Source organism: Natator depressus, chromosome 3 (assembly GCF_965152275.1).
Source record: "Natator depressus isolate rNatDep1 chromosome 3, rNatDep2.hap1, whole genome shotgun sequence".
Lineage (NCBI taxonomy): Eukaryota > Metazoa > Chordata > Testudines > Cheloniidae > Natator > Natator depressus.
In genome coordinates this window covers 114029197-114045644 of record NC_134236.1, presented here as the reverse complement: position 1 = coordinate 114045644, position 16448 = coordinate 114029197, and the positions used below count along the sequence as shown (strand labels likewise).

Genomic DNA, 16448 nt, shown 5'->3' with positions numbered 1-16448 from the left:
CAGATGAAGTGTTCGGTGCGGGGGAAGGGATAGAGAAGCAAAAGAATTGCTTTGAAAATTATACTCTGGATTGGCCTTTCGGCTGTTCCTACCTTGTTTCAGTTATGGAAAGGCATGCTCATTCACTGTTAGCACAAAGTGACACCCTAGTTCCCAGCAGAAAAGTTCAGATTTCCAGTGCCCACAAAGAAGAAATGAGAAATTTCATGCACAAAGTCTTTCCCCATAAGATTTTTATATTCAATTGATATCCCAGAGCTTTTGCGTCACCACTGAAATCAGACAGATGTTACATGTGAGACAAAGCCATTCAGAAATTGGATCTTTCTGCCCACTAGTTTTAGGAAACATGATCAGCAATATATAGATTTTGGAGTACTACATGCTTCTTCAGTCTCTCCAATAGAAAGCATTTTTGCTAAAATTTAGATATCCCTGCTTACTGCATTTAAATTATGTAAAAAAAAAATAATAAAAAAAAAATCTGTTGAGCATTTTAACTGTCTGACCAAATACAATGTCAGAGTTGTTCCTCTGTACTTACAAGTATCTCAATGTTAGCAGTGAAGATTCATTTTATTCACACCATCAAAATAACTAGCCAGATCACAGATTCCACCTGCAAACAAAACACCAACTAGGACAGAGACTTAAGCTTCTCCTTTAAGCTAAGTTTGCATTTTGTTATTTCTTGAGGGATGTGGATGGATTGTTTTTTCTTTTGAAAAAAGTAGAAATGGCAAAGAAACATGCTAGGATATGGAATGCAAGTCACTTGCATGGTTAGCAAATGCAGCAGGAGACACGTCAAGCAATAGTTAGGCGTGGACATTCATTGAGTAAAATCAAAAATATTTTCAACTGGAAGTTACTTTTTTCCCCTAAAATACTGCATGCATGCATGCATGCACGCGCACACACACACACACACACACACACACACCAACCTCTTCCCCAAAACTGGGTACAAATTAAGTGTAAGAAGGGTGAAAAAAATAATACTTTAAAAGAATTGTGTGGACTAAAAAACCACCATTCAATATGAAGTCAGAATTCTAAAGTTAGACATAAGAAATAAAAGCGGCCATACTGGGTCAGACCAAAGGTCCATTTCGCCCAATATCCTTTCTTCCAACAGTGGCCAATGCCAGATGCCCCAGACGGAATGAACAGAACAGGTAATCATCAAGTGATCCATTCCCTGTCACTCATTCCCAGCTTCTGGCCAACAGAGGCTAAGGACACCATCCGTGTCTATCATGGCTAATAGCCATTGATGGACCTATCTTCCATTAATTTATCTAGGTTTTTTTGTTGTTTTTTTTTAAATTCTGTTATAGTCTTAGCCTTCACAACATCCTCTGACAAAGAGTTCCACAGGTGACTGTGCATTGTGTGAAGAAATATTTCTTTTTGTTTTAAACCTGCTGGCTATTAATTTCATTTGGTGACCTCTAGTTTTTGTGTTATGAGAAGGAGTAAATAACACTTCCTTATTTACTGTCATCACACCAATCATGATTTTATAGACCTCAATCATATTCCTTCTTAGTTGTCTCTTTTCCAAGCTGGAGAGTCCCAGTCTTATTAATCTCTCCTCAGATGGAAGCTGTTCCATACCCCTAATCATTTTTGTTGCCCTTTTCTGAATTCCAATATATCTTTTTTAAGATGGGGCAACCACATCTGCACGCAGTATTCAAGATGTGGGTGTACCATGGATTTATACAGAGGCAATATGATATTTTCTGTCTTATTATCTATCCATTTCTTGATGATTCCCAACATTCTGTTCGCTTTTTTGACTGCCGCTGCACACTGAGTGGATGTTTTCAGAGAACTATCCACTATGACACCATGACACCAAGATCTCTTTCTCGAGTGGTAACAGCTAATTTATGTTGAGATTATGTTTTGCAATGTGCATTACTTTGCATTTATCAACATTGAATTTTATCTGCCATTTTGTTGCCCAGTCACCCGGTTTTGAGAGATCCTTTTGTAGCTCTTTGCAGTTTGCCTGGGACTTAACTATGCTGAGCAGTTTTGTATCAACTGCAAATGTTGCCACCTCACTGTTCACCCCTTTTTCCAGATCATTTATGAATATGTTGAATAGGACTGGTCTCAGTACATACCCCTCGGGGACACCACTATTTTCCTCTCTCCATTCTGAAAACTGACCATTTATTCCTACCTTTTGTTTCCTATTTCTTAACCAGTTACCAATCCATGAGAGGACTTTCCCTCTTATCCTATGACAGTTTATCCACTGGATCCCCTTATCCACGTGCTTGTTGACTCCTCAAATAATTCTAGTAGATTGGTGAGGCATGATTTCCCTTTACAAAACCATGTTGACTCTTCCCCAACAAATTATGTTCATCTTTGCGTCTGCCAATTTTGTTCTTTACTATAGTTTCAACCAGTTTGCCTGCTATTGAAGTCAGGCTTACCAACCTGTAATTGCTGGGATCACCTCGGGGGCCCTTTTTAAAAATTGGCATCACATTAGCTATTCTCCAGTCATTTGATACAGAAGCTGATTTAAATGATAGGTTACAGACTACAGTTAGTAGTTCTGCAATTTCACATTTGAGTTCCTTCAGAACTCTTGGGTGAATACCATCTGGTCCTGGTGACTTATTACTGTTTAGTTTGTCAACTTGTTCCAAAACCTCCTCTAAAGACACCTCAATCTGGGACAGTTCCTCAGATTTGTCACTTAAAAAGAATGGCTCAGGTTTAGTAATCTCCCTCATCTTCAGCCGTGAACACCGATGCAAAGAATTAATTTAGTTTCTCTGCAATGATCCTATCGTCCTTGAGTGCTCCTTTAGCATCTCGACTGTCCAGTAGCCCCACTGGTTTTTTAGCAGACTTCCTGCTTCTGATTTACTTTAAAAAAATAATTTTGCTATTACTTTGAGTCTTTGGCTAGCTGTTCTTCAAATTCTTTTTTGGTCTTTCTAATTATATTTTTACACGTCATTTGCCAGAGTTTATGCTCCCAACTATGGGATCATTTCCCTCTGCTCCAGTTGGATGTTCTCCTTCCCCGAGACTTTCATCCTCCTCAACAGCACAGAGGCTGTCAGACCGGGGGTGGGGCCTTTCTACAGTATCCTGGAAAGTCTCATCTATGTACCTCTCTGTCTCCCTTAGCTCCTCCAGCTCAGCCACTCTGGTCTCCAAAGCCTGTACACCATGTCTGAGGGCCAGGAGCTCCTTGCACCGAATGCACACAGATGCCACCCGCCCATATGGCAGGTAATCATACATGCTGCATTGGGTGCAATAAATTGGATAGCCCCCACTCTGTTGCTGGAATTCTACCTGCATTATATTTTTATTCCTGAAGCTCGTTCCTTTGTTGCTGTTTTGTTTTTATCAGGGGGTGTTTTTGGTTTAAGTTTAAAGAACGTTAAGTGTATCTAGCCTCCCCCCCCGCACACACACCCCCTCTAAACTCCCTCGCAAAACTCCAGTTAGCCACTCCTCTGGTAGCTTAGGAGTGAGCTTTTTAAAGCCCTGGTCTTCAATGAGTATGACCCATTGTAGTCTCCCCTGGTTAAGGGTTGATAGGTGCTAGAGGGCGTAGGGATCAAAGCCTCGTTAAGAAGCTCTCAGCCTTGCCTAGCAAGCCGTTAGGCTCAGCACACACACGGTCAGTATACGGGCCCCCAAACAAATACACCACACAGTATATTTCAGTCAAGCAGCAAGGACACCACAAACACACATACATACACATACACATACACACACACCCCAAGAGTCATGTAATCACTCCTCCTTCACTTGGAGAAGTCCCTCGCAAAACTCCCGTTAGCCACTCCTGTTCCCTAGCTCCCTAGACCATTCATTAGTAGTTACTTAAGGTGCCTAACTAGCCTGACCTATATTAATTTCCAAATCACTCATGTTAAAATCCAGAAATCTGATCAATGGGTCCTGCACCTTTACAATATTTTACGTATGCGGTGTATTTTGACTACTGTTAATACCCAAAGAATCCTTGGTTTGGAATTAAGATGAAATTCAGAATTTGTTCAATATTCTTAATACTAGTGTATACTGTGGTAAGCCCCAGGACAAACACCTACAAAAGGGGGGTAGTAATTAGTCCCAGGGGATTAAAAGGCCCCTCCCTATCCACTGAGGAGAGAGAATACAGGGCAATAAGGTTCAGCTGGAAAAGGGGTTGCTAGGGAACCAATTAGGTTCAGCTGACTCCAACTACTTGGGACCTTTTTAAACCCTCCCCTGGGTGGTAGGAGAGGGAGGGTGAGAGGAGCAGGGAAGTTGCCAGTATGCTGTTTGCAGCAAGACACCAGACCTTCCCAGTAGGGAGGCTGCGCTCACTCCCCAGAAGGGAAGGAAAATGAGCACAAGGGAGTGACTGAGAAGAGGAGTAGCAGGACCCTGTGCCACCTTTCAGGATTCGCCTTGCCCCAAACCTGAGTCTCCAAGGCTAAAAAGGACTGAGCCTACTGAGGCGAACAAGGTATTTTGCCACAATATGGACTGCAAACTGTTATTTCATTAACATGTAGACATTCATCTAAATTGCCACTACAGACCTGTGTATAAACACTGATTTATATAGCTACACAGGCCACAAAACTATTTTGAGTGCACATGCAAAGCAGGGTCAAAGTTCGTTTTGTTTTTAAACCACACACATTTTGTACCTGCCATTATAGATTAGCAGCGGTGGTCAGCACATCACACATTGTCAGGTACAATTTTTCAAGTAATCCAGGATCTGGGAGATCTACCAAAAAGCCATATATGCATTCTGATAAGTTAAGTTAGCTTCTTCGATTTAAAAGCAACAATGGATTTTAAAATTGAAAACAAGATTTCCCTGAAGAAATCTGCCCTATCCTCAATGCTCTCTTCTCCCATACTGATCAACCTGTTTCCTGCTTCTGCCTCAGATTTAATGCAAGTTCCAAGTCTGGGCTAAGCATAGGCTTGTACAAGTTTGTAGGCCAGGTTACCATAGAATCATGGAGTTTAAGTCTAGATGGGACCACCAGATCATTTAGTCTGGCCTTCTGTATGTCACAGACCACCACCACCACCCAGCACCTGCATACTAAACCCAACAACAGAAAAGAAACCAAAGTTTTACAGCCCACAGGAGACTAAACTATAGTGTGCTCCTGACAGAGCGTAGGAGGGACTGAGGTAATGGGTTAGGATCCAACCTTCTCATATAGGAGCCATATATCCACTAGAGGAGGGGGAAAAAAATCAGTCCTTACTAGGCTGAGCTAGAGTCAGATTGATGACCAACAAGTAAAAGGTTTAGTAGCCCACTGGCAATGTTCTGAGAAATCCTATCTTCCAATAAATGCTAACTTAGATTGTAAGCTCTTTGGGGCAAGGACTGACTTTTTGTTCTGTTTGTACAGCACCTAGTACAGTGGCAGAGAATAAGTATGATAACACCACACAACTTGAGAGGGTCTCTCTCACACTCACTATGTTAAGGTTTTGAGTGTATGGCTTTGTAAGTTAAGAAATGTAAGAAATAAGGTAGCCATGCAAACTTTATTCAGTCTGTATGGGCATATGCATATGATGCAATCTTTACTAAAACTTATTTTCTTGCTACATGGTTTGTTAGCAGGGTTTAAACCCAGGACCTCATTATCAGACCTCTCTTGATCAAGCTAAAGGAGTAACAGGTAGCAAAAGAAGGCTATCATCCTTCATGTAAGCCAGTGACTGGCGGTAGCAGGGAGGGTTGTGTGTGACATTTTTCCAGTGGTTACACAACTGTTTGCTAGAAAGCAGTGCAGTGGCCCATACTGCAGAGGAAAGCAAAACACAAACACCACCACCACCAAAAAAACAGGGTCTCTGCCAATCTGACCTGGGGCATAATTCTTTCCCAACCCCAAATATGACAAATCAGTTAGAACCTGAGCACATGGGCACACACCCAGGGAAAAATTATCTGTAGTAACTCAAAGCCCTCCCCTTCTAGTGTTCCATCTGCAGCTGTTGGAGATATTTTCTAACAGCAGTCATGAAGGGGTTATATACCGTTGTAGGCAATTTCATCATATCATCTCCTCTGTAAACGTATCAAGCTCAGTTTTAAAACAAGGTTGGTTTTTTGCTCCCACTATTCCCTGTGGAAGGCTGTTCCAGAACTTTACTCCCTTGATGGCTAGAAATTTTCATCTAATTTCAAGACTAAACTTATTGAGGGCCAGTTTATATCCATTTGTTCTTGTGCCAACATCGACCCTTAACTTAAATAACTCCTCTTCCTCCCTGGTGTTTATACCACTGACGTATTTAGAGAGAGCAATTGTATCTCCCCTCAGCCTTCATTTTGTTAGGCTAAAATCTTGCCTCATAAGGTAGGATCTCTATTCCTCTGATCATTTTAGTAGCCCTTCTCTGCACCTGATCTAGTTTGAATTTATTTTTTTTAAACATGGGAGATCAGAAATGCATACAGTATTCCAGATGAGGTCTCACCAGTAGCTTATATAATGGTGGTAACACTTCCTTATCTGTACAATACCTTGCCTGATGCATCTTAGGATAGCTTTAGCCTTTTTTCAGAGACACATCCCATTGGCAGCTCAGTCATCCTTTGATCGACCAATATACCCAGCTCTTTCTCCTCTGTTGCTTCCAACGGATGTGTCCTCAGCTGATAGTAAAAAGTCTTGTTGTTACTCCCTACATGCTTGGCTTGCACTTTGCTCTATTAAATTTCATCCCATTTCTTCTACTCCAGGTTTCAAGGTTGTCTACCTCTTCTTTAGGATATTCTGGTCCTCTTCTGTCTCACTTTTGTATAATCTGCACATTTTATTAATGCACTCCCACTTTTTGTGCCATGTCATTAGTGAAAATGTTAATAAAGATTGGTCAAGACTGATTCTTTAGGAAAACCTCTCGCACCCTTCCTCAAGCCTGACAGTTCATCTTTGAGTATGACCCATTGTAGTCTCCCCCTTTAACCAGCTCCTTGTGCTTTCAATTCTCATATTAATCCCCATCTTCTCCCATTTAGCGAATAATTTCCCATATGGAATTGTATCAAATGCTTTACTGAAATCCAGGTAGATTAGATCTACTGCATTTTCTTTGTCTAGAAAATCAGTTATCTTCTCCAAGAAAGAAATCAGGATGGTCTGGCACAATTTACCTTTTATAAAACCATGTTGTATATTATTCCAATTGCGGTTTACCTCTCTGTCCTTAACTATTCTCTCTTTCAGAATTTGTTCTAAAATCTTGCACACAACTGAGGTCAAACTAACAGGCTGTAGTTTCCCACATCACTTATTTCCCCCCTTTCTTAAATATAGATACTATATTTGCAATTCTCTGGTCATGCAGTACAACCCCCCAAGTTTACAGAGTCATTAAAAATTCTTGCTATTGGGCTGCCAATTTCATGTGCCAGTTCCTCTAATATTGTTGGATTGAGATTAACCAGACCCCCTAATTTGCTCCCATTAAACTGCTTGAGTTTGGCTTCCACCTCAGATGCGGTAATTTCTACTTCCATATCCTTGTTCCCATTAGTCACCATGCCACCGTCCCCAAGCTCCTCCTTACCCTTATTAAAAATTTAGGCAAAGTATTTGTTCAGGAATTAGATAATTTAAGTATAGCCTTCAATCTCCACTCCATCCTCTTCTTTCCTTGTTTTCTTTTTATTTATATGGCTAAAGAACCTTTCGTTATTGGTTTTAATTTCCTTTGTGAGGTCCAACTCTGCTTGGCTTTTAGCTGTTCTCCATTTTTCCCTCAACATTCTAACCTCCAAGAGGTAGCTTTCCTTGCTGATCCATCCCATCCTTCTATTCCTTGTATGTTTTGTGCTTTCCCTTAATAACCTGTTTGAGATGCTTGTTCATCCAGTTCAGTCTGCAACCCCTTCCTACACATTTTTTTTCTTCTTACTTTGGATGCAGGTTTCAGATAGTTTCTGCAATTTATACTTAAAGTAATTCCAAACCCCATCCACATTCAGATCTTTGAGTTCTTCAGTCCAGTCCCCTTCCCTAACTAATTCCCTTAATTTTTAAAAAAGTTTTCCCTTTTGAAATCAAGGACCCTAGTTGAAGACCTTCCTCACCATCCCTCCCCCCAAACATCAAGATTTGGCAGAGACTTTGAACTGCCATATTACACATCTAGATTCTATTCCCATGTCAGGTGTTACATGTTAAGTCACATGAATTCTTTGTAGACAACAGCCAAGGAAATTTAGTTTAACATACTTCAGAAGTTTGATTACAAACAGTGGTAGTTATTCCATGGTTAAGGCAATTTCCCATTATAACCCCAATTCTTAAACACTCTCACTCCCCCAAATTTACCATAATTATATATGGCCCATCCTATGGTCAAGTTAGGAGAAGTCTGGGTTGGGAGGAGGAGACATTTCAGTTGCCTTCTTGGAGAAAAAGTATCTTTACTGTATTTATTTTAATGGGGATGGGGGTGTATGGGAGCAAAGAGCTTGGCAAGGAAGATTCAATCAAGTTGTTGCAAAGATACATTATCTGTATTGCAGAAGTGCCAGTGGGCCCTCAACTCCTTCATGGCTCAGAGCCCCCTAACAGAAAGCCTGTTTAGGAAGGATAAAGATGAGAGGGTGGCAGTGTATATTAAAAACACCATTCCTTATTTTAGAGTTGACAACTCAGAACCTACAAGATCTTGAATGCATATGGATCAATGTGTTAACTAACAAAGCCTAGGAGGGGGTGATGGTGAGGCTCTGTTACAGACCCCCAAATCAATCTAGAGAACAGGATAAGTCACTCAAAGCACCTGTCTGTAATGCATCCAAGAAAAAAAATGGTGGTGTTACGGGGACTTCACTTTGGGAGACATGTTGGAGGGTCTCATGCAGCTAGTAGTAAGACTTAAGAGTTTCTAAAAATAAGAATTTTCTAACTAGATATTTCGCCCAATATGAGAACTACTATAGACCTCATTAAGGCAGATAAAAAGATTAATTGATCACAGATTTGGAAGTTGGTGGTTGCCTAAGGACCAGTGATCATGACTTGATTACATTCAATGTGGGCAAACAGAAAACTCTTCCTACCAGTAATATATATAATTAGTGTTTTCAAGAGGGCTCATTTCCCAAAGATAAGGAAAATAATGAGCAAAATTGACTGGAAGGAAAAGTTTAAAACAGAAAAAATGACTGAGACCTGGGAGTTCTTTCAGAAGACTTGATTAGATGGTCAAAAAGCCATAACTCCACAGTAAAGAAAGAGGATTTTGGCTAAAAGCCATCCTAGTTTAGCAGCAAATTGAAGATACTAATCAGAAGTAGAAAAAAAAGTAATATTAAACAAAAAAGAGGAAATAGCAATTGATATAAATTAGAAGTTATGAAGTGTAGAAAATTGATAAGGGAAGCTAAAGAAATCATGTAACAACCCATGGCTGGTAGGTCTAAGGACAATAAGGCGGCTTTTTAATTACTTTAGAAACAAAATATCCTAACAATGGTATAAGCACATTATTAGATGGAGTTAGCAAAACTGTTAATGATGCAGAAAAAGCAGAAGTGTTCACTGAACACTTCTATTCTGTATTTGGAAAGACATAGGATGATGTGTTTCTTTCATACAAGGATAAATTACTTTCCAGTCCATTAGTAACTGGGGAGAATCATTTTAAAATCAGCAGAACCAGATAACTTGCATCCAAAAGTTCTTAACAAGCTGGCTAGGGAGATCCTAATGTGCCAATATTCAGAAAGGGCAAATGGTCTTACCCAGGTAACTATATGCCCCATTAGAATGACATCAATCCCAGGAATGAATAAAAACTGGGAGTTTAAAAACAAAAGGAAGTATTTCTTCAAACAACACACAGTCAACCTGTGGAACTCTTTGCCAGAGGATGTTGTGAAGGCCAAGCCTATAACAGGGTTCAAAAAAGAACAGAAGTTCATGGAGGATAGGTCCATCAATGGCTATTAGCCAGGTTGGGCAGGGATGGTGGCCCTTAGCCTCTGTTTGCCAGAAGCTGGGAATGGACAACGGGGAATGGATCACTTGATGATTACTTGTTCTGTTCATTCCTTCTGGGGCACCTGGCATTAGCCACTATGGGAAGACAGGATACTGAGCTAGATGGACCTTTAGTCTGACCCAGTATGGCCATTCTTATGCTGGAAAGGTAATGGAAAAGCTAATACAAAAGTCAACTGAATTAAGGGTAGCAATAGAACGCTTGGTTTCAGAGTAACAGCCGTATTAGTCTGTATTGGCAAAAAGAAAAGGAGTACTTGTGGCACCTTAGAGACTAACCAATTTATTTGAGCATAAGCTTTCATGAGCTACAGCTCACTTCATCGGATGCATTCAGTTGCCTATCAGCATGATTTTATGGAAAATAGGTCTTGTCAAACAAGCCAAATTTCATTCTTTGAAGAAATTTGGTTGATACAGATAACTCTGTAGATATAACTTGGACTTTTGTAAGCTGTTTGACTTAATGCATTTAACATGTGCCCTATTGATTTAAGAGATGACAGCACAAGTCTGGTGGGGCAATATTGAGTGATGAAAGATTACATGAAAAAAGTGGTTAGATCCCTTAACTCTACACCTACAAAAATCTTTTCTTGTAAAGAAATTAAGTTTTAAAATTGCTGTCACAGGACCTGGATTCCATTGACACAATTTCCACTGAAGTTGTTAAACAGATGTGATTGGGAATAGGCAATTTCACTCTTCCAGTTCTGAAAGATCTTTTTCAGAACTTTGTAAGTACTATCACAAAGCATTATAAGCAAATTAAGACATGCAATTTTTTTTTTAAAAAAGAGGAATTTCAGTTATAGAAATTTCTTGTAACACTAGGCAGGACCTGCATAACACACACAAGCCCAGAAAAATTAGGCCAACAAGGAAGATCTGGAAGAGTGCCTCAATTTAGGCATTCAGTGTGTCCTAAATGCCTTTTTGTGCATTTAGCACGTCTACTTAGTTGCATCCTGAGAATTCTTTACATGGAAAGGCATTGCAAGATGGCAATAACCAGTAGTTTGCAAAGATCCCAAGAACAATCTTAAACCTGATCATTTCAATATCCCTAAATCTATATTCCATACACACATCAACAGGAGCATGACATGTTTATAGAGCCAAAATTCACAAAATCTGGTTTTAGAATTAGAAAGGAAAATATACCAACAGGGCCTTGATTACACAATGCACAGAATTCATTATAAATGCACGTTTATTTCAGCTGAGAACTCATTAAGTAATTAATAACCTGTGGTAATCCTTTCAGTAAGTGTGGGTAGAGTATGGAAATATGTCATTAATTTCCCTTAAATCTAATTCCTCCACTTCATATAATCTGAGCTACGGTTGCCAACCCTCCAGGATTTTCCTGGAGACTCCAGGAACTAGAGACCAGGAGGAATAAAAATCAATGATTTTTAAAAAAAATTTTAAATTTTAATTTGAATCGGATTTTTTCGATAACATGCTTTTTTGAGGAACACACACCTATCTAAAGATACATTATAGTTCAAAGATATCTCATCATGGAATGGGGATTATAAATTTTATAGTATGAGACAATATATTCATGTAATGTTTAAGAAAAGTTTTTAAATGAGTTCCAATAGTTCATGGATTAGGGACCCAATTTTATGGGGTTCCAGGGGTTTCTGTATAGATTATTTTAGGTTAATCTTTCCATCTACCCAATGGGATGGAGTGCTCAGTCTAGAAGATACCATCAGAGATGCTTAGTTTTGCAGTTCTCAAACTGTGGATTTGTCTCTCCAGAGGTAACATGCTTGTCAACAGCAAAAATGTTTTAATAAATATATAGAGGTAAGAAATAAGAGACCTCAAACCTATTGTCCCTCTGCAAATTTGTGTACACAGAGTCAATCCCTTACCTCTCTCTAAAAGTGCAAAGTTTCAAAAAGTTCAATGAATAGAAGATTGTTGGGGCGGAATAGATCTGGACAAGGAGAAGAAGTCTGGAGATAAATGTGAGAAGGGAGGGACAGGCAGTAGAAACAAAAGTAAAACTGTTTGAGCAGCATATTCCAGAAGTCTTGAGGCCTGAGTGTAGCCTTCATTGATTTGAGATCTACCATACCATTCTCTCACTAGAAGGCAAACCCTATAATGGCAGCAGGCCATAAGAGATCTAGTTTGGGAATAAGAACCATCAAGAAATATATATTTGCTGATGATGATTTAAAGAAAGCCACACCAGTGAACTGGTGGAAGTCACTTAAGTCCTTGGATTCAGAGACTGTTGAAGTGATAATCTCACTTTTAACATCAGTAGCTTCTTCTGCCAGTACAGAAAGCATATTTTCTTCCTTTGGACTAATTCATTCCAAATGGAGAAATCATTTGGGACCTGAAAAAGCAGGAAAGCTTGTTTTTCTTCACCTTCATTTTTCTATTTGTTCATAATCTGGAAAAGACAACTAAGTTAGCTGCAGAAGCCAATATTTTAGGTTTCTCATGTTGACCTGGCTGACAGTTGATTTACTATTTGCTTGTTTTTTTTAAATTTCATTTAACTATTTTAGTTAAACAATTTTAACAAAAATAAACCTGATTTTAAAAACTTGAATGTTTAACTAAATTCAAAAGTTCATATGCTTGTTTTGTTAAAATATTATGTTTGCTGTTGAAGAAAAAAATCCAGAATACATAACGTTGTTTTAGTTAACTAAAACAATTTAAATGTCTGTCTAGTAGTGATCTCCTCCTAATACAGCATGGCAAGAAAATCCTCCAAATATTAACGATTAACCTATTGAACTGGAGATAGTTCACCTCCCAATGACTTCATAAATATCTGCTTCAATTACCTTTGGTTAATGAAATAACCAACCAAACAAGCATTCATTTTCTGATATAGCTATAAAACTAATCTGACAAGTTTTCAAAATCACTTTCAAAACGTATAGTGTGTACCATCTAAAAATGAAACCGACATCTGAGTTAAGAATATGTACTAAGCTTAACCACCAACAAAAATGCACTTTTATGTAAAGAAATCCATGATTAAATCAAGTCCCAGACTAAATCAAATCCACCCTGTTAGAGACTAATCTTTAATTAAAAATTATGTAATGTGATGTAACCTCCAGGAATACATCCAACCAAAATTGGCAACCCTAATGAGCAAACCCATGTTCTTATTCAGATATTTGTAGACCATTTTTCCTTGTTATGAATTAGCACTGACACCATGTCATATCCTTGTAGGATTTCTGTGATTAAAAAAGGAGGCAAGTTAGGAGTAGCAATAATGCTGTTACAAGTTCAGTTCTGAAAGTTAGATTCCATTTGGCAATGAACACTGTGTACACGACGGCTTTACAGAAAAATGCTGTAAGTACCCTCTAATAGCCCTCCTCAAAGATCTGGTGCTCCACTGATGTGTCAGAAAGCAATACTTTTCTTTTGAAGGGCTTTGCTCTTTTAGTTGAGTGGGGGAGGTGTATGGGTAGTGATGGGAATAATATGCCTTAAGGCAATTATTTTGAAAGCCCCTTTGTGGCAATTCTTTATGAAGGAGAATGAGGAACAGACCTCAACATGTAAGGGCTACGGAACAAAGATTTCCATCCCCCTCCTCCTCCCTCCGCTTCACTGAACACATCCCCACAGGGAAAATAAGGTTAATCTACATAGACATGGCACAGAGGAACAGCTGCTGTCTTTTTAGATGCCATTGCATCTTTGCCTTTTTTATTCAGTTACAAGACTATAAACCAGAAACCTTATAGAAAGTACACTCCCAATTTCCTCTGGACAAACTCATTATCTAGGTTACAGGTTATCCAAATGCTAAATGTAAGTCAGATACTTAATTCTTACACCAGTTAGTTGTATTCTTACAAGTACAGCACTTTGCAATGGGAGCTGAGTGGTGGGGGGAGGGCAACAGAAGTGAGTGCAGTTGTCTTAAACTGTCAAAAGCCAGTTGGAAGGGAGAGGGGAAATGCAAGTTAGAACTATACGAATACTTGTGTAAGTATAAAGAAATTGACAAGGTGAAGAGAAGTTATTTATGGAAAGAAAGGTGGGGCAGATTTCAGAGGATCCCTTGTAATAGATGCAGAAGCAAATCTTCAGTGCAACTAAAGTTTCTCAATTTGGGCAATACAAAATATGGACTGTTCCCTCTTCTTGGTCTGACATTCAGTTCATACATAGTATATTTTACTATGTGTATGGAATATGGAACTATACTAATAAGGCACACAGATTGCTGCGTTTTTATTTGAAGCACCATGCCACTTCATGTTCCACAAAATAAAAACAAAACACACCTTAAGTGGTCACAGTCCATAGAAGAACCTAAACATCAGGTTCCTGATCTGGCCAATTTTCGTAACGCAGCTCAAGCTTCTTCATAAGGATGTTGTAATACTGTTAGCTTTAAGTGCTCCAAAGTCTTGATTCAGATCCCACTAATATCATAAGGTAGAGCTGGGGTGGTGGTGGTTTTTTCTTTTAAAAAGCCTAACTCAAGATTGTAAAAGCTGGAAAACATCAACCCTGAAAATTAACTAGATTCTAAGACTATTTAAATATAAAATTTGATTTTCTATTTAAAAAACTTAGATTCTCCAAAAGGAGATTTTTGTTAGATATCAGGAAAAGTTTGACTGTCAGGTAGTTAAGCACTGGAACAAATTACCTAGGGAGGTTGTGGAATCTCCATCATTGCAGGTTTTAAGAACAGGTTAGGCAAACGCCTGTCAACAACAGTCTGGATTATTACTTAGTCCTGCCTCGGTGCAGGGGACTGGACTAGATCAGTGGCTCTCAGCCTTTCCCGACTCCTGTACCCTTTTCAGGAGTCTGATTTGCCTTGTGTACCCCAAGTTTCACCTCATGGATTAAAAACTACTTCCTTACAAAATCAGAAAAAAAAATACAAAAAAAGTGTCACAGCACACTATTACTGGAAAAATTGCTTACTTTCTCATGGTTACCATAGAATTATAAAGTAAATCAACTGGAATATAAATATTGTACTTAAATTTCAGTGTATAGTATATAGAGCAGTATAAACAAGTCATTGTATGACATTTTAGTTTGGACTTCACTAGTGCTTTTTCTGGAGCCATTTGTAAAACTAAGCAAAATATCTAGATGAGTTGATGTACCTCCTGAAAAACCTCTGTGTACCCCTGGTTGAGAACCACCAGACTAGAGGACCTATCAAGGTCCCTTTTCAGCCCTTTCAGCCCTACATTTCTAGGATTCTATGACCCCAGGAGCTGGGACTTTAAAACACTAAAATATGAGATTTAGAATAAGATTAATTATTGCCCACTCTCTCAAAATTGGTGGAAAACTGTGCCCTCTTCAGTTAATCAGCCACAAGAACTAATTTTACACAGTCCTGCATGACAAGCTGACCACCAGAGGCACATCATAAGAATACCGAAGAGCCAATTCAGACCCTAGCAAGGGATCTGTGTTCACTCCAGCATTCTGAAATCCTACCAGCAAAGTGGAAATCACGACTGTGTGCTTTCAACCATCGCTGTTCTCATTGGCAGGACCAAGAAGCTCCTTCCACATAGTTTTTGATATTAGCATCCCTGCAGCTGTGGCCTTGGCTACAGCGCAATAAAGCCACCAAGAGCGCTCTACCTTACTACCCGACCACACTGGCAAGGCACATAGAGAGCTCTGACTCCGTGGCTGGAGTACTCCTGGTACTCCACCTCCCCGAGAGGAATAACGTTTGTTGCACTCTCGCTGGAGCGCGGCGGCGCCAGTGTGGACACCTAATGCGCTCTGATCGGCCTCCAGAAGTGTCCCACAATGCCTGTTCTAGCCACTCTGGTCATCACTTTTGAACTCTGCTGCCCTGTTCTCAGGTGACCAACCATCAGATCCGCCCTTTAAATTCCCTGGGAATTTTTAAAATCCCCTTCCTGTTTGTTCAGCCAGGCATGGAATGCTCTCAGCGAATCTTTCCAGGTGACCATGCCTCCACGCGCCAGGCAAGCCCCAGTATGGAGCAATGGTGAAGTGCTGGGCCTCATCAGTGTTCGGGGGGAGGAAGCTGTGCAGTCCCAGATGCACTCCAGCCACAGGAATTACGATACCTTCGGGCAGATATCAAGGGACATGATGGACAGGGGCCAAGACCGGGACGGCATGCAGTGCAGGGTTAAAGTGAAGGAGCTGCAGAATGCCTACTGCAAAGCCTGCAAGGCAAACGGCCACTCCGGTGCTGCCCCTCTGACCTGCCGTTGCTACAAAGAGCTGGACGCGATACTTGGGGGCAACCCCACCTTCACTCCAACGACCACCATGGACACTTCTCCCACCTTGCTGTGCTGGGCTCGGTGGAGGAGGAAAACGCATGAGAGGGTGCTCCAGCGGAGGAAGATACCCCGGAAGCCCTAGATCATG

The 16448-nt window shown here is 39.9% G+C and overlaps 1 protein-coding gene and 1 long non-coding RNA gene across 3 annotated transcripts in view; one reads left to right on the top strand and one right to left on the bottom strand.

The window, feature by feature from the left end:
* Positions 1–16448, bottom strand: part of PPP1R14C (protein phosphatase 1 regulatory inhibitor subunit 14C) — a 66147-nt gene that overhangs the window by 13924 nt on the left and 35775 nt on the right. The gene's annotated exons all lie outside the window — the stretch shown is intronic.
* The window catches only part of LOC141984984 (uncharacterized), a 52181-nt gene that overhangs the window by 21108 nt on the left and 14625 nt on the right, over positions 1–16448 (top strand). The gene's annotated exons all lie outside the window — the stretch shown is intronic.